Here is a 13743-nt window from a genome sequence, read left to right on the forward strand (position 1 = left end):
AGGAGAAAGGTAGCAGACAGTTTTTCTGCACAGTCTAACACATAGCTAAATGGCACTACTTCACCTTTTCTCCCCAGGCAGTGCATGTGATATCAAAGGGATACTTGCCTCCTTACAGACAAGCTGGGATTGAGTGGCTGAAATTCAAAAACTGTTTTGAAGGTAGACAGAGTGTAGTGTTATTCTTTCCAGAATCTATGTTAGCAAACAGAACAGACTCGACAGCCACATCTGACAGCAGCTGGCACACAGCTCATTTGGGTGCCTGCACTTATTAAACTGTTTACTCAGTGCTGAAGTACAGCTTGAGAATAAAAGTGACCCAGAAAGATCCTCAAGTGCCACTGGTATTTAAATCAAAGCTCAGAGAAAATTGATCTGTGAATGATACCCCCGTGTCAGTGCCCAGCATGGATTGTGCGTGATCAATAACACATCCTGTCAAGCTCTGGGCTTCTTATTGAAACAAATCAAAAGTATCTATAGCAGCTGAAAACATGAGAGACTTCATAATAGTTGAATAATGAGATATTCTTGTGTCTTCATTCAGGACATGGATATCTAAAGCAATCTTGAAGTTTAGCCCAAGGATCAGAATCATCACTCTGCAGAATCAATGTTATATTAAGAATAGTGCAGCTCCATCCTACTGATCTCAAACGGAAAGGATGAAACGTTAGTCTCAGAAATCATAGTTTGAAACAAATTACCCAGCCAAGAGAGACCCAGGATACCTTCATGCAGAAACCTGAGATTAACTGAACCAGAGTAAATTATTATGAAATGTCCCAGAGAAGCCCAGGAACCTTTCACAACGAGCACAGCAGAACAAGATGGACACATTAGTTCATTTTACCAGTGGGAAACACGCAGATGAAGCGCTAAGTACTCACCAAACCCACACAGCCAGACCTTAGCTCTGGGGAGATAAACCACTCATTTCAATGAGTTTGCACCACGTCTATTAAATGGACTGTAAGTGGACTGAAATCCACAGCAGCAAGCATTTAAGAGGTCCCTGTCAAAGGGAACTAAGTAAAGCACTTTGTGGCTGGTGCATCTTTACTTTAAAAGGCACCTCTGTTGTACAAATGAATAGAGCTTGATTAAATATGACTCAGCCCCTTTATAACACTACAATCAAATTCTCTGCCTCCTGCTCACCTTCACACGTTGCAATAGCTGAGGACATCATTGGCATCAATCTGCAATTGAGCTCAGAGCTGCAGCTAAGCACACCTTGGATTTGCCAGGTGTTTAATGATGCCTCAGTGAATGCTCTGGGGAAGAACAAGTCAGAAATCCTACAAGTGGTTGCCGTGCTCCCTGTACAGCCCCAGGCTTTCTCTGCCAACCCACACTAAAACACATTCAGCACACTTTATCCCTCCCTACTTCTCCTCTGAGTTGCCAGAGCCAGCTTTGTGCTGCAGGCTGAGGTGAACCATGAGCACAGAGGCCCTGAGTGTGCCCTGATGGAGGAAGCAGTCCCTGGGAGCTTGTGCAGCGTGATCATGACTCTGCAGACAGCCTCTGCAGAGGGGAACAGTGACATTGATGGCTACTCCCCACATCAGGCAGATGGCCAGGAAACCTCCAGTGTCTCCAGAAAAAGACACTCGGCCTCCAGGCTTCCTGTGCGTGGGAGCGTCTCCAGTCTGATCCACGGTGCTGCAGTGGGTACAGTCTGATGCCTGACATTTGCTAGACCTGGAAGAGGTTTCTACAGCAACCACCTTTTCAGCATTATTGAATGATGAATAGCCTCTCTTACTTCTTCCTTCAAGCTATCCAAACACTTCCAGTGACTGATTCCCCCCTGGAACAACTTCTGCTATTGATGTGAACTAGCACAGCTTCGCAACCAAAAAGCTATCAGCAGCAAAAGCGGTGTGAGGAGAGGAGACATCACCTGCTGTCAGTCCTGGCCCTGCAGGAGCCACAGACACCAACAGATCCAAGCCATGCTGCTCAGAACTACTGCCCAGGCAACTGCCAGGATGTTTTTGAAGATAAAGCTGAGAGTTCTCCTAAAGCCAAATCCTGTCAGTCTTTATTGTCCCAGGGCACTCCACTACACTTCTAGCTGAACAGCCAGTTGTACGAGTAGATATTTTACTTTCTCAGGAAGTTTCCTAAAATGATCTGCAATAACAAAATGTCACTCTGGAAATTTGTAGAGTGGCAGCTTGTAACACATCACTGTAGCTCAATAGGAAGGGCATAATATATATTCTATCTCAAAATGTAATTATTTTTAAGTAACCATGGTGCGTGCCTTTGAAAAACACCTACACAGCCTACAAAGCCAGTAATTTGTAAAAAAAAGAAAAACAGCTTTATTCTAATTCTGTTTTGAATAAATGTACAAAACATAGGAAATGTGCCCTGTGACTGTGCCAAGATGCAATCAAGGATTTAAAAAAAAATCTGTTAACGATGTTATACCTTTAAAACAATTTTATCCTCAGAAACACTCTAATTACAGAGGGTAACATTTCTCTAATTTGTTCTTTTTTCTCTTATTTCATTTACAAAGAATAGCAATTACCCTATATTTAGAAGAGAAGATGACTGAGTGAAATGAATTCTTGGACCCCAGCACCTCTAAGATGTAGTAATTGCATTTCCAGTGGAAAACATTCATCTCAGTCCAAATTTGGCTTCAAGAATGAAACAGTGCTAAACACCTGTGGAAGCAAAAAACCAAATTCTTTGTAAGAAACTCTGATTTTTGTAGCTTGAATTAATCTGAGCCCTTAAAATCATATATTTAATGCATTGGCTGGTAGACCAGATAGGAGAGTGCTGAAGGGAATTCGATGAATGCAGCAGATCAGAACAAAAGTTGGTATTTCTTTACCCAGCATGTAATCAAACCGCAGATTTTTGTGCCTCCAGATATTTTGTGGGTGGTAGATGTTTACAATGGCCAAATCCACAGAGAAAAGAGTATAGAAGACTATTGCAGTGATATTACTTTGAGATCAGTGTTAGCTTCTGGCTCTGGTCAGAGTAAAACTATTGTGTAAAAAACCCAGGAAGGAAACTTCTCCAGAATATTGCTTCAGCCTCCAGTGCTGAATAGCATCTCATGGAATCTGTGGTTGATGTGGTTCCTCACAGGACACATGGGACAAACACTCATATTTAACCAGGGGTCATGGTCCTCAGGTGGGATTTCATCTCCTTCCCTGGCGTGAAAAAGCAAACCACAGTTACTGTGTGTCCCTGAACAGCTGAGATGAGCAAAAAACTGTTGGCAGAAAAATAAAGAAACTCAAAAGCATTTTGGCAAAGCGACAGACCATCTCTGTGTATAGTTAATTTGCTGTCAGATAAGAGCTCCTTACATTTCTTGTGTTTTCCATCAAGAAAGATGACAGCTATGAAACGGAGTCACCTTTGTCAGAGGTTTTATGCACATGGCTAAAAAGTGTTTCTTAGCACTGTTAGGGGCATTGTACTATTCAGTGCATGAGAGTCAGAATTACCAGCTAGATAGCAGGAGGTGACTGAATAATCCAAAACACAGCAAATGGAAATAAAATTAAATATGTCAAATGGTAAAACAGAATTACTCCAGATTGTAGGAGAATGGCTGTACTGAAAAAAAAAAATTTAAACTGGCTGTTACTTGTACATATTCAGTACTTCTACAATGCAATCTGCTCCAGGATATCTCCTGGGAAAATGCGGTGTAACACCTAGGAAAAATCTGGAATAACAGCAACAAAGTACCTGCTTACACCACAATAAAATGAAGAATTATGTAAAATTCATCTTGGTATCTTCAAGAGTTTTTCCATGAAAAACTCACAGCAATCTGCATCAATCATTTCTTTTCCAACCATGAACAGGAATTTGGAAAAGGTTTCAGAACATATTTGTTGTGTTTAGCCAGTATCTATTGGGATGGATAGAAGGATAAAAACCATCCTTCAAAGTGACACAGGAAGAAAAAGGGTATATTTTGCCTCATTTTCCATACATATACATATATGCACACTATATATATTATTTATATCAAAGAAACAGAGCTAACAGGTGCAGAATAAGTACTAAAGATGCTCATGTGTTCAAAAGTCCCTTTTAACATTGTTCATTATCTTGGCTAAAAACTAAAATACATATAATATTTCTCATTTTAGGCTTCTGATATTTACTCTTTTTACAATTCATTCCTGACTACTTTAATGGATTGAATGAAAAAACATCAGAGTTTGAATAAATCCCAGTACAAAGCACAATTTCCCAGCAGTTAAAATGGCAACACCATGCATGCTTGAAGCACCTTTTGGATCATCCTGCAGCTGCCACAGATCTGTTGCAGGCCATACACTGACCCACTGTTCTGTGTAGTGCTCTGACTCTTGGAAAAGTCAGTCACAAAGGCATCAGGAAATGCCTCAGATAATTCCCAGAGAATTCCAAACTGAGCTGGGTGCCCTGTGCAATGACAGCGCTCGCTTGGGTTTCCTGGCTGGAACTGAGAGCAGCAGCAGCCAACGCAAACAGCAACCCAGAAAACACCCCAAACCTGTCACTTTCTGATAGGTTTTGCAGCTTTTGAAGACTCCTTCATACATTCCAAGGAAACCCACTGTTGTGATTTGCAGAATAAAGCCTACTCTTTCCCACTGTTTTTTACCCCCGCTGCACCATTGAAAACTGAAGAATTTTGTATGAACCAGACTTTCCAGTGTTCACTTTAAAGTTTCATAGCTGCCACAGGCTTTACAAAAATAGAAAGCAATTACATACAGTTTTAACATTACTGCATTGCACTATTCCCAAGGGAATGAAAGAATTTAAATGATTCTCTTCTCTCTCTCTCTCTTACCTAGGAAGTAAAGCATTTCTTAGTCTGAAATACCACATCAGGAAGTGTAAAGCTATGTTATCTCTTTTCTGCTAGTTTGTTTTCCTCAGATTTACACAGACAAATGACTCAGAGGCACCTCTATCACTCAGAGAGCCACACACCCAAGGGTGCTTAAAATCTCCATCGTGCCCAAGAAGTACAGAACGTCTTGCTTGACTCCCCACAGTCATCAGTGTTTACCAGCACATCCACAGAGGGGCTCAGGCATACACAGCCAAGACCCCTGGCTAAATAAAACTGGTCTCAAGGGCAGCACTGCCAATCCTTTTGATTTTATCATCAATGGAGTGGAATTTGATGTTTTTCCAATATATTGAACTCCTGGGCACCAAGTTACATGAGAAATTAAGCTTACCTTTAAGTTTCTAGTTTGCATTTTTCTAGAGGAAGAAAAGGCTGTCCTAAGGCTATCTGGATCCCTTAAGCAGCACATGTTCTAGCCCAGCCAAGCACAGGGACATAGTTACAGACAAAGAATGATGGTGGCTTTTAGGAGGAGGACTGTGTTCGTCAGTGCTGCAAGTTCAAAAATGCTTGAGTGTCCCAGGAGGTGCTGAGCAGAGGATGGGCTCTCAGGTGATGTGATGGCCAAGAGAATGGAGGAGACCACCAAGTAAGAAAAGGAGGTGACCCTCTGTCCAGGCACAGCGTTGGAGAGATCACTGCTGGCATCCTACACTCGACCAGAACATCTGCAAGTAGAAGATGCTGTTCTGCCATAGTGCAACACCACACAAAGGATTTATTTGGATCTGTGCCACTGATCACATCCAACTGGGCTGTGACACTATTCCTGAGCTTCAGTTTTCCTCTGAGCTATTTGTTTTTCAACTCTCGGAGCTGTCAACGAGGCACAAGTGGCCCTGAGGCAGGGAGCAGCAGGAAGTGGGCATGGAGCAGTGTGATCTCCTTTGGAAACCCCCCCTCACTGAGGGAAACTCCAGAGGAGCTGAATGTGCCTCCAAAGATATTTTGGTTCTTATCTCACAAGTTACAGTGATTAATTGATGTGACTGTATTTTATTGCAAATTAAACAGTTGCACTCGCTATGCTGTTATAAGAATTTTAAATAACTGCTAGATTTTCCTTTCTATCCAGTATTGCAATGACTTGCAGTCTTGACAGGATGTGTAAAAAAGAAGGAAAATTAAAGCTAGAACAGATATAATTATCTGAGCTAGGGAAAGGCTGCTTGAATACCGTTTAAGTAATATTTTAAATGCAAGGAGCCAGCTTTCCAAATACTATGCTTAAAACAACCCTGATAATAAAATGGGATGTTTGCTAAGAAGCAAACCTAGTGAATGTTGTTTTCATCCCAATGTCAGCATCTCTTCTCTTATGGAAATATAAAATTATTCTGGTGCGATTTGTCATTCCAAAAACCCACGTGCTAGATTGATATTTTCATTTATTGGCAGAGACTAAAATTAAGTTTGAAGCCAGAGGAAAAATTTCCAGGCTCAATAATGTTCTCTGCTCGCAGTTTAAGCATCTGTAGTTGCATCTGGAATTTTTGCATTGAGTGATATGGACAGTTAACAGAGCAATGGTACAATTAATTGAATTGTTTCAGCAAGTTTTCATATAAACGGTTCCTTCCAGCATTTTAACTCCACGAGAGCTATGATCTCTTCACACACTTCTGAGCTGCATGTCCTTCATAATAATTTATCTAAATGCAACCACTGCCTAATAAAATATTCACTGCAGTAAACATTTTCTATTTACTGATGTTCTGTATGTCAGCACACCATCAGGACAGCGTCCTCTCCTTCAATTTCCTTCATGCAGGTCATAGATCAGCCTTCACCTGTTATTTGAACAACTAATAAAGCAACAGTTGAATGCACACCACACTGGAAAGTAAGCCCACAAGCGAACACAGATCTCACAGGAATACCTTCTAAACATAAGAATATAAATATTTTCAAGAAGTCTGTCTCCTAGCAAAGTGCACAAACGTGTTCGTAACAGGTGGTTTTCCCCCAGTTTTGATATAATTGAGAAAGATCCATTATCACAAGAAAGAGCTGCCAAAGCCTACAGATCATTTGAGGAAACTAAAATTCAGAACTTAAAATGATGTGGCATTATTCAATTACAGCTGACTGCTGAGCAGTTACCTTGGCTGGAACAAAGAAGCCATCTGCTTGAACCCAGGGTTTTAACATCAAATTGAGTTTAGACTATGCCTCGATCCTAGGACGGGCTCTGGGGCTAGTGAGAGGACACAAAACCACAGAGAGGATTTTTTTTTAGGTATTTGGTTTTATTTGAGCATAACTCAGTGGCAATTCAGATGTCTGTGCTATCCTGACAGCTGCCTTGGAGGCTGCATGGGATTAATCCTCTTTCTCAGCTCAGGCTCCCTCCTGACAGTACAACTGGACAAACTGGCCTCCAAATCAGGATAAAATACCTGATTTCACAAAGAGATAAAATAAGGATTCTCTTCTTTTGATATAAAGGGATCCATATTCAGAGAATACAGGTCAGGCATTTTAACTAGCCAAGGATTTTATTAAACGTTACAGGAAGATGACAAATTTGATGAGAATTTACACTCACTGTAAACCATGTTCTGCAAACCAGCAGTGTTGGCTTTGAGCATACAGGTGCAGATGTTTGGTCTGCTATACCTGACATGCACACTCTATATTTTTTCCCCTATGTCTTGGGATATAAAGCATGATGTGAGATCTGCTGTTTGAAAAGTGATTTTGCCTCCCTCTTGCTGCAGGCTGCTTGATGTGCCCAGGATGTGATCCTCGTTTTGGCCACCATTCAGCTCAGCCGTGCACCTGCACCAGTCCCATGCCAAAGCCAAGTGCAACCCACACTCGAGAGCTTTGGGGAATTTAGGGACATTGGAGGAGTTCAGTGAATCAGCTTTTCAATTAGGGACAGTGGGTTAGTGGTCTGGATGCACTTCACACCAGCTTGAGGCACGGTTTGCTGTCTGATGAGGTCAGGAGCCAGTACAAGCAGTTGGTGAGACTGATACTGGCAAGAAACCACTTCAACCAAAGGAAACAAGCTATATTTTGGTCATGCTTAGAGAGAATTATTTTCATTTCTGATATTTCTCAGAGCAGGATTTGCAAAACACAGTCCATGTTTAGCTCCTTCCAAGGCAATGGGCATCCCTGATTCTATGTGATTATACAGGTGGGAATGCCAGTGTGAGAGTGCTCCACAGAAGCCACTGCCAAAAGCAGTTATCTGGGGGTTGCTAAGAGGCCTAGAAATTCTGGCCCTCATCCTTGAGTGCCATCTACTGTCCTGCTCTCACTGCATACCTTAGGTGCACACTTCCCACTTGCAAAGTATTTCTGCCCCTGTGCCCAGACTGCTCCGGACTGGGAACAGACACACTTCTCACTACAGCAGAAACACCAGATTTGAGGTCAGCACACTGGAAACAGCACCTTCAGGGGCTGTCTCAAGGGAATAATTTGCTAATGGACACTGTTCCATGGGCAGTAATCCCAAGGAAGTGTGTGAGCATGTGAGCAAGTGTCACTTCTCTAGGAGTTTGTTGATCACCATGTGCCAACTCAACATAAAAATCTGTGCATGTGCAACCTGCCCAAATTAAAAGGCGGCAGAATGAAGGATCATGGTCATTCCCTGAAACGGGAGTGGAGGGCAATTCATCTTGTATGCAAACAAGAGACAGAGATTTAATTAAAGAACTCTAACAGCAATCTAGAAAACGCATGTATTGCTAATCAGTTCTATACTCTATAGGAATAACCTGCTGCACCATGCAAGTATGCCAAATATGCTTAGTTTGCACCCAGAAATGAACCCAGTTATCCATTAGGATGCTTGATATGTGGTGTGACCCAGACTAAAATTTTGGGGGAATTTTGCTGACAATTGTCTTTTAACTGAGGAATAAGATGTATTCCTCAGTAAGAGAGGAAGTAAACAAGTGCAGCTAAACTAGACCAAGTTATTTAACTACTTGACCTCTTCTCAAATCTTGCAAAATACTTGAAAATTATAATTTCAGTAGCCTTTATCTGCCAGCACAGTGTTTCAAAGTTTGAAGTCAACCTCAGTTACCTAGCTGTCCTTCCCCACTTCTTCCCCGTTTCCCCATAATACTTAGATGTTTCCTCATTTTGCCACACCATGGAAACCCTGGAGGCTTCTTTCACAGGCCTGGAAAATTATTTTCCACAAGAAGATGAGGTCTGAAAGCTTTATTGGCTGATAAACCTGCCAGGAAGCTCATTTCTCTCAGCAGCACAAGAGGCTTTCCTGGACAGCCCAGACACCCACAGGACATGGGTGTGTGAGCAGAGAGCCCCTGCTGCAACCTGCTCCAATTCTATGGTGGCAAAGAAGTACAAACATTAAAGGCTCGTGTTTAATCCAACACCTCAGTGGGGACTACGGACAGAATCACAGTCTGGGGATGTCTCTGCATTATGCCTTGGAGGGAAGAAGGCCTGCAGCCTTCACCCTGGCATGTTGCAGTACTTCCCCTTGCACCTGTCAAGGCCTGCAGGATAACTCTGTCTTCAACCCAGGAGCAGCCAGTGCGACAGATCAGAGACTCAATTCCTGGCTCTCCTGTAGGATTTTTCATTCAGACTAGCTGGGAAACAACCTCCCATCTGGATATGATGCTCAGAGAAGGCTGGCTTGTCCCAAGCCCCCTTGCTCTGAACAGGGCAAGTCACCCTGTCACAAGCATTCAAAGCAACCCTGGGAAAGCAGGGCTCTGGGAAGGCTGCCCATGAATGAAGCTGCATTGTCTATCTTGAGAAGCACAGGGCTCCTGCAACCCTGCTCACCCCCAGCCCTCACAGCACAGCTGCTACACCCCAACCAGCCTAATGAAACATGATTTTAAATCCCCCCTTTCCTCTGAGCAACAGATTTGTCATTTAGTGTGACAATCCAACTTGTAAAACCACATAATACGATGTTAAGGATTTGCATTACTGCAAGCATTTTGTGCACAACTTGTTACTAATTAAAACTGCTCACTTCCCTGAGTCTACTACAAAAGACTTGAAGTTGGAATGTGATTTAAGCTGAGATTATGATGCTTTCCTACCACAGCGTTTACAGCCTATAAAGTGCCCAACTGTTGTCAAACCATTGCAATGAGGACACATAAGAGTCAACTCAGCACAGTTTTTCTTACACTTCCAAAGATTTAGAAACATGTCAGACTAAGCTAACACATGTACCTCCATCCTCACATCCAGAAATTCAGGTGACATTCCTCATCCAAAAAGAAAACAAACAGGCAGAAACAATCCTGGCTGTCTCTGACAAATGCAAATACACAGTTTTGAATCCTGAGAAGGTCTGTGTTGAAAACAGCAGTGCAGGGCAAGTGATCCCCTTTCCCATAACAGTGTTTTGGCATGTGGGCCCTATTTCTGGTGGGTAACATCAGAGAAAGTGAAACTTAACATGTGACCGCCCTCTGGGTACAGTTGTACTCCTTTGAGTTTTGCAGAAATTGTAGGCCTATTGTAAGTTCCATTAACATGAAGTAGAAGTTTAATTTAACATGGATAAATGAAGCGTGGGCGTGCTGATATATTAGAAAGAATACTATTACCCAGAAAATTATAGTGGTCTCATGAGGTGGTAAAGGAAACTAAAGAAATTATATTTAGTTAAGTTATACCATTGGGGGTTTTGATAGGCTTGTTTTTGCTTTGTAATCAAGTGCAACATTATTTTATTATCATGGTTATACTATTATTACAGTGTAATCTTGCACTTGATTACAAATCAAACCCAGTGATAACTACAATAATAAAATAATGTGTTAACATAATAATCCAGCAAAACAGAATAGAATAGGTGCTGTTCATCAGGCACAGCATCGCCAGCCAGTCAAGGGAGGGCATTGTCCCACTCTGCTCTCACCAGGGAGGCCTGACCCCGAGTGCTGGGGACAATTTTGGGTGCCACAAGAAGGGGAGACTGAGGACAGACCTCGCTGGGGTCTGCAGCTTCCCCCTGAGGGGAAGAGGAGGGGCAGACACTGATCTCTTCTCTGGTGACCAGAGACCAGACCTGAGGGAATGGCCTGAAGCTGAGTCAGGGCAGAGTTAGGTTGGATATTTGGAAAAAATTCTTAACCCAGAGGGTGGTTGGGCACTGGAACATGCTGCCCAAGGAAATAAGCACAGCCCCAAGCCTGAGAGAGCTCAAGGTGCATTTGGACAATGCCCTTAGGCACATGGTGGGATTGTTGGGATGTCCTGTGCAAGCCAGGAGTTGGACTCGATCCTCATGGGTCCTTTCCAACTCATAGGATATTCTAAAATTCTAAATATTGTCTTAAATTTCACAAATACAAATGAATAATATGAGTGCTGTAGCATAATTAGCTACTCCCAAGATACAAGAAGCACCTATCTGAATATGGACTAGAAAAAGCTTGGAAAAATCATTATGGAAAGTATATAAAGTAAGGTGCAAAAAGTGTATTTAAAGGACTTCATCTTGAAAGTTGATTTTCCTGCATTCATGCTTGTCAACATCAGCTTGCTGTGGTATATCAATCAATTAACCTTGTTCTGCTGCTGCACTTCTTCGATGGACACAGCCAGCTAGATCTGAACAAGAAAGTAGAGCCACTGCTCTTGGCTTCTCCTGTGCTAAAATGCAACCTCTCTGTTAATTTCAAATTGACTGACCAGAAGAAATCAACAGAAGTCCAACTGGCAAATTCAAAATTTTACCCAACAAACCCAACATTTAAATAGTGGAGCGAGAAGTAATTACCATTCCGAGCAAACGCGCAGACAGAAGGGCAGAGCTCTGCTGCCTCCCAGAATCAGCCATCAATATTCATGGGTGTCAGACACGCATTTCCAGTCTCCTGCATCCCAGTGGGTGCCAAATAGGTATGGTAAAAGCCTGTCATACAATTTCCATATCTCAACAACACCAAGACCTTTCCATACAGCTGCTGCCTCTGATTGAGGATGGAAATAGACATTTATAAAAACAAGCGAAACGCCCAAAACTTACCAAAAATAAACACATTGCAAAACAAATTACACATCAGAAGATGGAGAGGTGTTGGTCAGAATAACAACTGGTCTGTCCTGATAACTGCTGCACAGCTGGAGAAGTGAGGCTCCCACCAATATGTCAACAGGAATGGAAATCAAACCACCCCAAAAAACAACCATGAATCAACAGAGCCTTATCAACCATCCTGCCTTACCCATCAAATCTCACACCTAAGAGCTGATAGAGGAACACTTCATGTTTGTATATTACTCATTGAACTTTCTAGCCCTGAACCTTTTTCATCTAGGAAGCAAGACAGCATCTTGGAGGAGAGATTCACTCACTGAACCCACTGCTGTCACTGTGCTTATCAGACTGCCTGCAGGAATAGTAAACTTTTCCAACAATAAAACTTATTACAACCAGAAAACAGGGAGACTGGAAAAATTGTATATATATTTGAAATTAATGCATGAAAACAAAATTTTGGCATAGCACGTATTTTTAATCACAGCCTAGGCTCCATGACAGGCTCATGCACAAATTCCCCTCATGCTATTAGCATCTTTAATGACAATTTTGGCAGAATAGCCAGTAAGGATCCATTCTGTTTCTCTTGTAAATTGTCCATTCAGGAAAAAATTGTATTTTGTCAATGAGGCAGTGTGCAAAATAGTACAAGGCAGAATAATTGGCATGTGGCCCCTCTTCCATCTATGTAATTTTCATTTAATTTCCATGCAAGCAGATGAATCACATCAGAGCCTGTTTCCCAGCATGTGCTGATAAAACACAAAATAGGAACTTATTGCTAACCTCACTGCTAGGTCTCAGGGAAGTGAACTAACTTATGAGGGTATTTTAATGAATAATGGACAACTCTAGAACCAGAATTTCAAGGAATATGTCATGTGAATTGGATAGAGTAAAATCATAATTTGCTGAGTAGAATTTAATGATATCAATTCAAGTGATGAATGGGAAAGGAAGTAGAACAAAAAAGTAAATTCGGAGTTAATTGACCCAATCCTGGAAACATTCATAATTTAAACAAATGTGTTACACTGGGATATTTGTCTTACAACCTATTCAAGAGCTTTTTAGAGATTTCACCTCACTTCTCTGTATTTCCTTCCATTTTGTGTAAAGCAGCTGTCTATGTATGTTTTGGCCTGCACAATGGCAGTGATTTTTCCCATATTTTTGAGCACAAAGGCTGAGCTGGCCCACCACATGCACCTCTTCTAAAAATGCAGCAGTCTATTGATGAGGTCTTGGCATGTCACCAGCACTCAGGCTGAGCCCTTAAGGCAAGAAATTATGATATTATTGCATTGATCACATAAAGTTGCTATACGCTAAAAAGAAATCATACTCCTTTTCACAAAACACTTCCCATAACATAAGAAAGTAAAAGCACTAAATATGATAGGAGGTACACAAATACACCAAACAGCAAAATGCAGATGAGGCACCCATCTGCATCCAACAGCAAACTCCCCCAGTGACGAGAGGAAACAGCCTCAAGTTGTGCCGTGGAAGGTTTAGGTTGGACATGATGAAAAATTTCTTCATGGAAAGGGTGGTCAAGCATTGCAAAAGGCTGCCCAGGGAAGTGATGGAGTCACTGTCACTGGCAGGGCTCAGAAGATATGAGGATGTGGTGCTTAGGGACGTGGTTTAGTGGTGCCCCTGACAGAGTCAGGTTAATGGATTGATTTGATCATCTCCGAGGTCCTTCCTAACCTGAATGAGTCTATGAACACAGAATGAAGGAGGATGAAACAGATTTTTAATGTTAAGTCCAGACAGAGAACAGAAACACAGCTGACCAGCCTTGGAGTTTGGGGTT

The 13743-nt window shown here is 41.9% G+C and overlaps 1 protein-coding gene across 7 annotated transcripts in view; it reads right to left on the reverse strand.

Moving 5' to 3' along the window:
* HTR2C (5-hydroxytryptamine receptor 2C) overlaps positions 1-13743 on the reverse strand; it is a 152539-nt gene that overhangs the window by 13367 nt on the left and 125429 nt on the right. The gene's annotated exons all lie outside the window — the stretch shown is intronic.

This window comes from Aphelocoma coerulescens, chromosome 4A (assembly GCF_041296385.1).
Source record: "Aphelocoma coerulescens isolate FSJ_1873_10779 chromosome 4A, UR_Acoe_1.0, whole genome shotgun sequence".
Classification (NCBI taxonomy): domain Eukaryota; kingdom Metazoa; phylum Chordata; class Aves; order Passeriformes; family Corvidae; genus Aphelocoma; species Aphelocoma coerulescens.